This window comes from Oncorhynchus mykiss, chromosome 23, assembly GCF_057628025.1.
Source record: "Oncorhynchus mykiss isolate SJ-2025 chromosome 23, ASM5762802v1, whole genome shotgun sequence".
Taxonomy (NCBI): Eukaryota; Metazoa; Chordata; class Actinopteri; order Salmoniformes; family Salmonidae; genus Oncorhynchus; species Oncorhynchus mykiss.
Window position 1 is genome coordinate 56326743 of NC_143044.1, and position 13742 is coordinate 56340484.

At 44.6% G+C, this 13742-nt stretch overlaps 1 protein-coding gene across 3 annotated transcripts in view; it reads left to right on the forward strand.

Annotated features, from left to right (window-relative positions):
* LOC118943830 (activating signal cointegrator 1 complex subunit 1) overlaps positions 1-13118 on the forward strand; it is a 35252-nt gene extending 22134 nt beyond the window's left edge. For 2 of the 3 annotated variants that reach the window (XM_090217726.1, XM_090217728.1), the window contains exon 10: positions 10541-13118. The gene's annotated coding sequence lies outside the window, so the exon portion shown is untranslated. Of the gene's footprint in view, positions 1-2326; positions 2520-10540 lie in introns of those variants that run through there. The other variant, XM_090217727.1, reaches the window with a different exon arrangement.
* Positions 13119-13742: the final 624 nt, after the last annotated feature.

The following is a 13742-nucleotide window of genomic DNA, read 5'->3' on the forward strand; positions in this document are numbered from 1 at the left end:
GCTGCCCGCTGCTTGCTTGGCATGTCATGCAGGAGGGAAATATCTACCACCGAGTGCACTTTTCTAGCTCTGTCTGTCAGCTCAAAGACACTCATTACTAGCATACTGTAGCAGCTAGAACACACACACACACACACACACACACACACACACACACACACACACACACACACACACACACACACACACACACATTTGTCCTTCTTCCTGGAGTCTTGTCAACAGCAATGATTATACAGGGTTATGTAAATGCCCCCAGCCGACCCAGCCATCCTGCCGAGCATCAGAACATTGATAGTGACACTGTGTTGTGTCTATAGAATGTATTTGTTCAACCCTCCTCCTTGGCTCCCAGAGGCCTCGGAGACAGAAGAGAAACAGTTAGAAAGTATTCAGACCCCTTTTCCCACAGATGGTTACCTTACAGCCTTATTCTAAAATGGACTTCATTGTTTTTTTTTTCCCCCTCATTCTACACACAATACCCCATAATGACGAACCAATAACAGGTTTTTAGAAATGTTTGCAATTTATTTTTTCTTTTTTTTAACACACAAAAAACCGATATCACATTTACATAAGTATTCAGACCCTTTACTCTGTACTTTGTTGAAGCACCTTCGGCAGCGATTACAGCCTCAACTCTTCTTGGGTATGACACTACAAGCTTGGCACACCTGTATTTGGGGAGTGTCTCCCATTCTTCTCTGCAGATCCTCTCGTCTCTGTCAGGTTGGATGGGGAGTGTCGCTGTACAGCTATTTTCAGGTCTCTCCAGAGATGTTCAATCGGGTTCAAGTCCGGGCTCTGGCTGGGCCACTCAAGGACATTCAGAGACTTGTCCCAAAGCCACTCCTGCGTTGTCTTGGCTGTGTGCTTAGGGTCGTTGTCCTGTTGGAAGGTGAACCTTCGCCCCAGTCTGTGGTCCTGAGGGCTCTGGAACAGGTTTTCATCAAGGATCTCTCTGTACTTTGCTCCTTTCATCTTTCCCTCGATCCTGACTAGTCTCCCAGTCTCTGTCGCTGAAAAACATCCCCACAGCATGATGTCCTTCACCGTAGGGATGGTGGCAGGTTTACTCCAAACATGATGCTTGGCATTCAGGCCAGTGAGTTCAATCTTGGTTTCATCAGACCAGAGAATCTTGTTTCTCATGGTCCGAGAGTCTTTAGGTGTCTTTTGACAAACTCCAAGCGGCTGTCATGTGCCTTTTTTACTGAGGACTGGCATCCTTCTGGCCACTCTACCATAAAGGCCTGATTGGTGGACGGCTGCAGAGATGGTTGTCCTTCTGGAAGATTCTCCCATCTCCACAGAGGAACTCTGGAGCTCTGTCAAGAGTGACCATCTGCCAGCTCTAGGACGAGTCTTGGAGGTTCCAAACTTCTTCAATTTAGGAATGAAGGAGACCACTGTGTTCTAGGGGACCTTCAATGCTGCAGAAATGTTTTGGTACCCTTCCCCAGATCTGTGCCTTGTTAAAATCCTGTCATGGAGCTCTACGGACAATTCCTTTGACCTCATGGCTTGGTTTTTGCTCTGACAGTGCTGTGGGACCTTTATATAGACTGGTGTGTGCCTTTCCAAATCATGTCCAATCAATTGAATTTACTACAGGTGGACTCCAAGTTGTGGAAACATCTCCAAGGATGATCAGCTTCATTGAGTCTCATAGCAAAGGGTCTGAATACCTATGTATATAACGTATTTACATAGGGGGGGGGGGGTTATATATACATTTGCAAGAATTTCTAAAAACCTGTTTTCGCTTTGTCTTTATGGGGTATTGTGATGTCATTATGGGGTATTGTGATGTCATTATGGGGTATTGTGATGTCATTATGGGGTATTGTGTGTAGTTTGATGGGGAAAAAGTCAAGGGGTTTGAACACTTTCCAAATGCACTGTTTGGCCCAAATGGCACCCTATTCCCTATATAGTGCACTTCTTTTGACCAGGGCCCATAGGGTGCCATTTCGGGCCGAAGTCATGGCCTAATCAGCCACTGCCTATCTCCTGAGACTGACTGACTGACTGACTGACTGACAGAGAGAGAGAGAATGATCTCAGTGTCATGTAGACAGACAGTAGAAAATGCCACGGTGTATTGACAAAAGCAGCAAATGACTCATCTAGTTTTAAGGCTTGTTACTGTCAGGAAGGGAGAAATGAAAACCGCAGGCTCAGGTAAACCGTCAAGAGCTTGGCTTATTCGTTCTTGGAAACATCCCATAATACCCTCCTAGTAAGTACAGGGACGGGGAAAGGGCCTGATTTGCAGGTTAATTAAATTGTTAAGGGCTGCAACACTCTTTTCTTTTGGCAGAGAGAGATGTCATTCAGGATGTGCTGGGCAAAGGTTTCCAGGAATGACTAGACCACATGTCAGGACACTGCAGAGAAGACCACAGGTCAGGACACTGCAGAGAAGACCACAGGTCAGGACACTGCAGAGAAGACCACATGTCAGGACACTGCAGAGAAGACCACATGTCAGGACACTGCAGAGAAGACCACAGGTCAGGACACTGCAGAGAAGACCACGTCAGGACACTACAGAGTAGACCACATGTCAGGACACTGCAGAGTAGACCACATGTCAGGACACTGCAGAGTAGACCACATGTCAGGACACTGCAGAGAAGACCAGATGTCAGGACACTGCAGAGAAGACCACATGTCAGGGCACTATAGCGTAGACCACATGTCAGGACACTGCAGAGTAGACCACATGTCAGGACACTGCAGAGAAGACCACATGTCAGGGCACTATAGCGTAGACCACATGTCAGGACACTGCAGAGAAGACCAGATGTCAGGACACTGCAGAGAAGACCACATGTCAGGGCACTATAGCGTAGACCACATGTCAGGACACTGCAGAGTAGACCACATGTCAGGACACTGCAGAGAAGACCAGATGTCAGGACACTGCAGAGAAGACCACATGTCAGGGCACTATAGCGTAGACCACATGTCAGGACACTGCAGAGTAGACCACATGTCAGGACACTGCAGAGAAGACCACATGTCAGGACACTGCAGAGAAGACCACATGTCAGGGCACTACAGCGTAGACCACATGTCAGGACACTACAGAGTAGACCACATGTCAGGGCACTACAGCGTAGACCACATGTCAGGACACTGCATACTTTGTGGATAAATCAGTTCTGTTCAGACAGGGATACTTTGTGGATAAATCAGTTCTGTTCAGACAGGGATACTTTGTGGATAAATCAGTTCTGTTCAGACAGGGATACTTTGTGGATAAATCAGTTCTGTTCAGACAGGGATACTTTGTGGATAAATCAGTTCTGTTCAGACAGGGATACTTTGTGGATAAATCAGTTCTGTTCAGACAGGGATACTTTGTGGATAAATCAGTTCTGTTCAGACAGGGATACTTTGTGGATAAATCAGTTCTGTTCAGACAGGGATACTTTGTGGATAAATCAGTTCTGTTCAGACAGGGATATTTTGTGGTACCATAGACATTTCTTCTATGGATTCTGATATTCATTCATCATCTGTCTCTCTCTCTCTCGTTGTCTCTCTCTGTCTCTCTCTCTCTGTTTCTCTCTCTCTCTCTCTGTCTCTCTCTTTGTCTCTCTGTCTCTCTCTCTCATTGTCTCTCTCTCTCTGTCTCTCTCTTTGTCTCTCTCTCTCTGTCTCTCTCTTTGTCTCTCTGTCTCAATGTCTCTCTCTCTTTGTCTCTCTGTCTCAATGTCTCTCTGTTTCTCTCTCTCTCTGTGTCTCTCTCTTTGTCTCTCTCTCTCGGTCTCTCTCTCATTGTCTCTCTCTCTGTCTCTCTCTTTGTCTCTCTCTCTCTGTCTCTCTCTTTGTCTCTGTCTCAATGTCTCTCTCTCTCTCTGTCTCTCTCTTTGTTTCTGTCTCAATGTCTCTCTCTCTCTGTCTCTCTCTTTGTCTCTCTCTCTCTGTCTCTCTCTTTGTCTCTCTGTCTCAATGTCTCTCTCTCTCTCTGTCTCTCTCTTTGTTTCTGTCTCAATGTCTCTCTCTCTCTCTCTGTCTCTCTCTTTGTCTCTCTGTCTCAATGTCTCTCTGTTTCTCTCTCTCTCTGTGTCTCTCTCTTTGTCTCTCTCTCTCGGTCTCTCTCTCATTGTCTCTCTCTCTGTCTCTCTCTTTGTCTCTCTCTCTCTGTCTCTCTCTTTGTCTCTCTGTCTCAATGTCTCTCTCTCTCTCTGTCTCTCTCTTTGTTTCTGTCTCAATGTCTCTCTCTCTCTCTCTGTCTCTCTCTTTGTCTCTCTGTCTCAATGTCTCTCTCTCTCTCTGTCTCTCTCTTTGTCTCTCTCTCTCTGTCTCTCTCTTTGTCTCTCTGTCTCAATGTCTCTCTCTCTCTCTGTCTCTCTCTTTGTCTCTCTGTCTCAATGTCTCTCTCTCTCTCTGTCTCTCTCTTTGTCTCTCTGTCTCAATGTCTCTCTCTCTCTCTGTCTCTCTCTTTGTCTCTCTGTCTCTCTGTCTCTCTCTCTCTCTCTCTCTCTCTCTCTCTCTGTCTCTCTCTTTGTCTCTCTGTCTCAATGTCTCTCTCTCTCTCTCTGTCTCTCTCTTTGTCTCTCTGTCTCTCTGTCTCTCTCTCTCTCTCTCTGTCTCTCTCTTTGTCTCTCTGTCTCAATGTCTCTCTCTCTCTCTCTGTCTCTCTCTTTGTCTCTCTGTCTCTCTGTCTCTCTGTCTCTCTCTCTGTCTCTCTCTCTGTCTCTCTCTCTCTCTGTCTCTCTCTGTCTCTGTCTCTCTCTCTGTCTCTCTCTTTGTCTCTGTCTCAATGTCTGTCTCTCTCTCTGTCTCTCTGTCTCTGTCTCTCTCTCTGTCTCTCTCTCTGTCTCTCTCTGTCTCTCTCTCTGTCTCTCTCTCTGTCTCTCTCTCTGTCTCTCTCTCTGTCTCTCTGTCTCTGTCTCTCTGTCTCTCTGTCTCTCTGTCTCTGTCTCTCTCTCTCTCTCTCTCTCTCTCTCTCTCTCTCTCTCTCTCTCGGTGTTGACTATCTTTGTTGTAGTGTTTTCATGGGCCATTCAGAATAAATCATTTCTGAAGTATTTCTTCTTCTCATTACATAAATGTAGTATTAGATCATGCCAATGTTTCTTTGTGCTTGGGGTTTCACCTAAAGCATCACTGATGCTTTCTCTGCTTCCCGTGGATAAATGTCTATTTCCTGCAGCATCAGCGTCTGTGGAGAAACGTCTAGTTCCTACAGGTCATGTCTAACAGGACAGAAGTCAACAGATCTGCTGATAGGGAGAAAACAGGCTTTTCTTTCCCCGGGGGGGATGAGGAATCTTCCTCTATCCGTTGACAGCTCTCCATTTCTGCTTAGTAGAGCAAAACAGAAACCAATGGATTATTGAAAATAATGATGTCGGCAAATCAATCACCTATCCTTCTTTAAGACTAGGATCATTACAAATATTGCACTAAACTATCAAAGATTAAATCCACTTCTTCTGATTTTTCATCTAGAATGAAAAATCCATTATAAGAATGTCTTCATCAAATTCTAACAAGTATTCAATCTATTTTAGTTTCTGAAGTTAGTGTTTTTGGGACATTCAAAGAGAAACAACACTTATCTAAATATTGTTATATACCCAACTGACATATTTCATTTCATACCAAGTTAGGAGAAGTGGCGTATTGTTGTGATCCACACAGTGAAGTCGGCCAATCCACTGAGATACCTTCTGGCTTTTAATACCCAAATGTTTACGATGTTGTCATTCAAAACCATCCTGTACCATTTCTGACATTGTACTTAGAAAGCTCCCGTATCTCATTTGAAAGCGTGTAGGAAAGAAAAAGGCAGAAGACATTTCAAAGACCTTTGACCTTTTGAGAAGTGCAGATACAGTTAGTTACATGCTTGAAGTGGCTGGAGCAGCACACAGGAAATTGATTTAGCCGTTAATCCATTTTTAAGGTCAGAGGAACTTTTTCCTTTAAGTGGTCAGTCCTACCTTTTAAACTGCTAATGGCGTCAGGTTAATTGTACACGACAGACAGACAGACAGACAGACAGACAGACAGACAGACAGACAGACAGACAGACAGACAGACAGACAGACAGACAGACAGACAGACAGAATTTTAGTTGTGCGTCATACCTCTCAGTCAGCTGGTAACCAAACATTAACCTGCTTAAATGATGAGATGGTTTTAGTTGTGTGTCGTACCTCTCAGTCAGCTGGTAACCAAACATTAACCTGCTTAAATGATGAGATGGTTTTAGTTGTGTGTCGTACCTCTCAGTCAGCTGGTAACCAAACATTAACCTGCTTAAATGATGAGATGGTTTTAGTTGTGCCTCATACCTCTCAGTCAGCTGGTAACCAAACATTAACCTGCTTAAATGATGAGATGGTTTTAGTTGTGCCTCATACCTCTCAGTCAGCTGGTAACCAAACATTAACCTGCTTAAATGATGAGATGGTTTTAGTTGTGCGTCGTACCTCTCAGTCAGCTGGTAACCAAACATTAACCTGCTTAAATGATGACATGGTTTTAGTTGTGTGTCGTACCTCTCAGTCAGCTGGTAACCAAACATTAACCTGCTTAAATGATGAGATGGTTTTAGTTGTGCCTCATACCTCTCAGTCAGCTGGTAACCAAACATTAACCTGCTTAAATGATGAGATGGTTTTAGTTGTGCGTCGTACCTCTCAGTCAGCTGGTAACCAAACATTAACCTGCTTAAATGATGAGATGGTTTTAGTTGTGTGTCGTACCTCTCAGTCAGCTGGTAACCAAACATTAACCTGCTTAAATGATGAGATGGTTTTAGTTGTGCCTCATACCTCTCAGTCAGCTGGTAACCAAACATTAACCTGCTTAAATGATGAGATGGTTTTAGTTGTGTGTCGTACCTCTCAGTCAGCTGGTAACCAAACATTAACCTGCTTAAATGATGAGATGGTTTTAGTTGTGCCTCATACCTCTCAGTCAGCTGGTAACCAAACATTAACCTGCTTAAATGATGAGATGGTTTTAGTTGTGTGTCGTACCTCTCAGTCAGCTGGTAACCAAACATTAACCTGCTTAAATGATGAGATGGTTTTAGTTGTGCCTCATACCTCTCAGTCAGCTGGTAACCAAACATTAACCTGCTTAAATGATGAGATGGTTTTAGTTGTGCCTCGTACCTCTCAGTCAGCTGGTAACCAAACATTAATCTGCTTAAATGATGAGATGGTTTTAGTTGTGTGTCGTACCTCTCAGTCAGCTGGTAACCAAACATTAACCTGCTTAAATGATGAGATGTTCTTGTGTTTGTTTTCTATTGTTGGACTGATAAACGGTAAAACATATTTGTAAAGCTCTGTGGACAGATGGATAGATGGTTTATCAACGTGCCAGACAGGCACACGGCAACGACAGCTGCTGCTGTCATGAAGGGGAATGTCTTGTGGCGTTTGTTAGATATCATTACCTGTGGAATAGGACACAGGGCACCTTCCTCCCCTCCGTTCAGACGCAGGGCACCTTCCTCCCCTCCGTTCAGACGCAGGGCACCTTCCTCCGTTCAGCGGTTGTTGTTTTGATGTGTTTTATGTGACATTCAGCTAGGAGACACTCAATTGCATCTCTAACCAATCAGTGTCTTTAAAAAGCCTACAGAGACACCCTGATGTGATGGCCAGTCGATGCAAACAGAAAGACAGACAGAGAGAGAGAGAAACAGACCACGCACAGATAAACAGACCACTCTCTCTCTCTCTCACACACACACACACACTCCGGGGTAGCTGAGGCAGGCAGATGACATGCTGAGTGAGTCTGGAGGGGGCTCTGCTGCTGTCAATGTCTGTTTACCCTGCAATCTATCCACACAGAGAGAGAATAACCATGTTAACCCTGCAATCTATCTACACAGAGAGAGAATAACCATGTTAACCCTGCAATCTATCCACACAGAGAGAGAATAACCATGTTAACCCTGCAATCTATCTACACAGAGAGAGAATAACCATGTTAACCCTGCAATCTATCTACACAGAGAGAGAATAACCATGTTTACCCTGCAATCTATCTACACAGAGAGAATAACCACGTTTACCCTGCAATCTATCTACACAGAGAGAATAACCACGTTTACCCTGCAATCTATCTACACAGAGAGAATAACCACGTTTACCCTGCAATCTATCCACACAGAGAGAGAATAACCATTTTTACCCTGCAATCTATCTACACAGAGAGAGAATAACCATGTTAACCCTGCAATCTATCTACACAGAGAGAGAATAACCATGTTAACCCTGCAATCTATCTACACAGAGAGAGAATAACCATGTTTACCCTGCAATCTATCTACACAGAGAGAATAACCACGTTTACCCTGCAATCTATCTACACAGAGAGAATAACCACGTTTACCCTGCAATCTATCTACACAGAGAGAATAACCACGTTTACCCTGCAATCTATCCACACAGAGAGAGAATAACCATGTTTACCCTGCAATCTATCTACACAGAGAGAGAATAACCATGTTTATTTAGTTATAAACAATACACATAACCATGTTTATTTAGTTGTAGAGACAATACACACAACCATGGGATAACCACAGGGATGCTGGCCCATGTTGACTCCAATGCTTCCCACATTTGTTAAGTTGGCTTCCTCTCCTCTGCTGTCTCACTTCAGACTGGCTTCCTCTCCTCTGCTGTCTCACTTCAGACTGGCTTCCTCTCCTCTGCTGTCTCACTTCAGACTGGCTTCCTCTCCTCTGCTGTCTCACTTCAGACTGGCTTCCTCTCCTCTGCTCTCTCACTTCAGACTGGCTTCCTCTCCTCTGCTCTCACTTCAGACTGGCTTCCTCTCCTCTCTCACTTCAGACTGGCTTCCTCTCCTCTGCTTTCTCACTTCAGACTGGCTTCCTCTGCTCTGCTCTGCTCTCTCACTTCAGACTGGCTTCCTCTCCTCTGCTCTCTAACTTCAGACTGGCTTCCTCTCCTCTGCTCTCTCACTTCAGACTGGCTTCCTCTCCTCTCTCACTTCAGACTGGCTTCCTCTCCTCTCTCACTTCAGACTGGCTTCCTCTCCTCTCTCACTTCAGACTGGCTTCCTCTCCTCTCTCACTTCAGACTGGCTTCCTCTCCTCTGCTCTCTCACTTCAGACTGGCTTCCTCTCCTCTCTAACTTCAGACTGGCTTCCTCTCCTCTGCTGTCTCACTTCAGACTGGCTTCCTCTCCTCTGCTCTCTCACTTCAGACTGGCTTCCTCTCCTCTGCTCTCTCACTTCAGACTGGCTTCCTCTCCTCTGCTCTCTCACTTCAGACTGGCTTCCTCTCCTCTGCTGTCTCACTTCAGACTGGCTTCCTCTCCTCTGCTCTCTCACTTCAGACTGGCTTCCTCTCCTCTGCTCTCTCACTTCAGACTGGCTTCCTCTCCTCTGCTCTCTCACTTCAGACTGGCTTCCTCTCCTCTGCTCTCTCACTTCAGACTGGCTTCCTCTCCTCTGATGTCTCACTTCAGACTGGCTTCCTCTCCTCTGCTGTCTCACTTCAGACTGGCTTCCTCTCCTCTGCTGTCTCACTTCAGACTGGCTTCCTCTCCTCTGCTCTCTCACTTCAGACTGGCTTCCTCTCCTCTGCTCTCTCACTTCAGACTGGCTTCCTCTCCTCTGCTCTCTCACTTCAGACTAGCTTCCTCTCCTCTGCTGTCTCACTTCAGACTGGCTTCCTCTCCTCTGCTGTCTCACTTCAGACTGGCTTCCTCTCCTCTGCTCTCTAACTTGGCACCTTTAATAGCCGTGTGACCCAGTTTGAATCCAATTGAATTAAATCTACATATTTGGAGTAACCCCTACTTGCAGCCAGTAAGCCAGTTAAGATGACTTATTAGACAGTTTCTCCGGTCAGACTTAGTATTCTCCCTCTGCCTAGAATATTCTAGCAGCGTTGGTTGGTTCTCCACCACAGCCCAACAGCATTATGAGTCACTGAGGCTACGCTCCAAAATGGCAACCTGTTCCCTATATAGTGCACTACTTTTGACCGGGGCCTATAGCATAGGGATCATAGGACCAAAGGGCCCTGGTCTAAAGTAGTGCTCTATATAGAGAATAGGGTTCTATAGGGCTCTGGTCTAAAGTAGGGCACTATATAGGGAATAGGGTTCTATAGGGCCCTGGTCTAAAGTAGTGCACTATATAGGGAATAGGGTTCTATAGGGCTCTGGTCTAAAGTAGTGCACTATATAGGGAATAGGGTTCTATAGGGCTCTGGTCTAAAGTAGTGCACTATATAGGGAATAGGGTTCTATAGGGCTCTGGTCTAAAGTAGTGCACTATATAGGGAATAGGGTTCTATAGGGCTCTGGTCTAAAGTAGTGCACTATATAGGGAATAGGGTGCCATTTGGGATATAACCACGGATGCATTTCTCATTTGCCGTGGAGGTCTCACTCAGAGCCATTGTTGCTGTAATGTTTGAGTAAAAAACTGTTCCACTTTAATGTTGAGTCCATGAATGTTTCCTCTGCATCTTGTACTGTTCTGTTCAATGTTGATGTCGATTGTGTCTCGCAGGTCAGAGGTGAACGATGAAGCTTCAAGGTGGACTGGACCTGCAGAGATGAAGGACCGGGTTACAAGGTGGACATGTCAGAAAACTCTCGGATGTCCCTGTCACCGTGTCAGGAACTCTAGGATGTCCCTGTCACCGTGTTAGGAACTCTAGGATGTCCCTGTCACCGTGTCAGGAACTCTAGGATGTCCCTGTCACCATGTCAGGAAACTCTAGGATGTCCCTGTCACCATGTCAGGAAACTCTAGGATGTCCCTGTCACCGTGTCAGGAAACTCTAGGATGTCCCTGTCACCGTGTCAGGAACTCTAGGATGTCCCTGTCACCGTGTTAGGAACTCTAGGATGTCCCTGTCACCGTGTCAGGAAACTCTAGGATGTCCCTGTCACCGTGTCAGGAAACTCTAGGATGTCCCTGTCACCGTGTCAGGAACTCTAGGATGTCCCTGTCACCATGTCAGGAAACTCTAGGATGTCCCTGTCACCATGTCAGGAAACTCTAGGATGTCCCTGTCACCGTGTCAGGAAACTCTAGGATGTCCCTGTCACCGTGTCAGGAAACTCTAGGATGTCCCTGTCACCGTGTCAGGAACTCTAGGATGTCCCTGTCACCGTGTCAGGAAACTCTAGGATGTCCCTGTCACCGTGTCAGGAAACTCTAGGATGTCCCTGTCACCGTGTCAGGAAACTCTAGGATGTCCCTGTCACCATGTCAGGAACTCTAGGATGTCCCTGTCACCATGTCAGAAAACTCTAGGATGTCCCTGTCACCGTGTCAGAAAACTCTAGGATGTCCCTGTCACCGTGTCAGAAAACTCTAGGATGTCCCTGTCACCGTGCACTTGGCTGCAGGCCAATCAAATGCCAGTGGAATTGTGTCAGAAAATGCTGGCGTTCATTTCCGTGGGACATCGTGCTCCATCTCCCCCAGTCACGTGCTTCCTGATTTAAAAACTTGTCTTCCTGAAGTGTTTACGTTTCAACTGGAGTTGAAGGCCTGAAAACAACGTGATTATATTAATGACACATTGGGGTTAATGACACATTGGGGTTAATGACACATTGGGGTTAATGACACATTGGGGTAATGACACATTGGATTAATGACACATTGGGGTAATGACACATTGGGTTAATGACACATTGGGGTAATGACACATTGGGGTAATGACACATTGGGGTAATGACTATTTGGGTTAATGACACATTGGGTTAATGACACATTGGGGTAATGACAATTGGGTTAATGACACATTGGGTTAATGACACATTGGGGTAATGACACATTGGGTTAATGACACATTGGGGTTAATGACACATTGGGGTTAATGACACATTGGGGTAATGACACATTGGGGTAATGACACATTGGGTTAATGACACATTGGGGTTAATGACACATTGGGGTTAATGACACATTGGGGTTAATGACACATTGGAGTTAATGACACATTGGATTAATGACACATTGGGTTAATGACACATTGGGTTAATGACACATTGGGGTTAATGACACATTGGGGTTAATGACACATTGGATTAATGACACATTGGGGTAATGACACATTGGGTTAATGACACATTGGGTTAATGACACATTGGGGTAATTACACATTGGGGTAATGAGACATTGGGGTTAATGACACATTGGGTTAATGACACATTGGGGTAATGACACATTGGGGTTAATGACACATTGGATAAATTACACATTGGGGTAATGACACATTGGGGTTAATGACACATTGGGGTAATGACACATTGGGTTAATGACACATTGAGGTAATGACACATTGGGGTTAATGACACATTGGGTTAATGACACATTGGGTTAATGACACATTGGATTAATGACACATTGGGTTAATGACACATTGGGTTAATGACACATTGGGGTTAATGACACATTGGGGTTAATGACACATTGGGGTAATGACACATTGGGGTAATGACACATTGGGGTTAATGACACATTGGGGTTAATGACACATTGGATTAATGACACATTGGGGTAATGACACATTGGGGTTAATGACACATTGGATTAATGACACATTGGGGTAATGACACATTGGGGTTAATGACACATTGGGGTAATGACACATTGGGGTAATGACACATTGGGGTTAATGACACATTGGGGTTAATGACACATTGGATTAATGACACATTGGGGTAATGACACATTGGGGTTAATGACACATTGGATTAATGACACATTGGGGTAATGACACATTGGGGTTAATGACACATTGGGGTAATGACACATTGGGGTAATGACACATTGGGGTTAATGACACATTGGGGTAATGACACATTGGGGTAATGACACATTGGATAAATTACACATTGGGGTTAATGACACATTGGATAAATTACACATGGGGTTAATGACACATTGGGGTAATGACACATTGGGGTTAATGAAACATTGGATAAATTACACATTGGGGTTAATGACACATTGGGGTAACATTTGGTTTTGATATTTTTTCCCTCTATGGAATAAGGTTCCACTATTGTGATATGAGATTAATCTGTAAAAAAATATATTTTAATAATAAACAGACAAATTATTCAAACTTGTGCATGTTAATCTTTTCATAATGAATTGGCTGGTTGACAGGACTCAATGCTTGTCGTTAGGTGTTAATCTTTTCATAATGAATTGGCTGGTTGACAGGACTCAATGCTTGTCGTTAGGTGTTAATCTTTTCATAATGAATTGGCTGGTTGACAGGACTCAATGCTTGTCGTTAGGTGTTCATCTTTTCATAATGAATTGGCTGGTTGACAGGACTCAATGCTTGTCGTTAGGTGTTAATCTTTTCATAATGAATTGGCTGGTTGACAGGACTCAATGCTTGTCGTTAGGTGTGGTTTTTCATAATGAATTGGCTGGCTGACAGGACTCAATGCTTGTCGTTAGGTGTGGTTTTTCATAATGAATTGGCTGGTTGACAGGACTCAATGCTTGTCGTTAGGTGTTAATCTTTTCATAATGAATTGGCTGGTTGACAGGACTCAATGCTTGTCGTTAGGTGTTAATCTTTTCATAATGAATTGGCTGGTTGACAGGACTCAATGCTTGTCGTTAGGTGTGGCTTTTCATAATGAATTGGCTGGTTGACAGGACTCAATGCTTGTCGTTAGGTGTGGCTTTTCATAATGAATTGGCTGGTTGACAGGACTCAATGCTTGTCGTT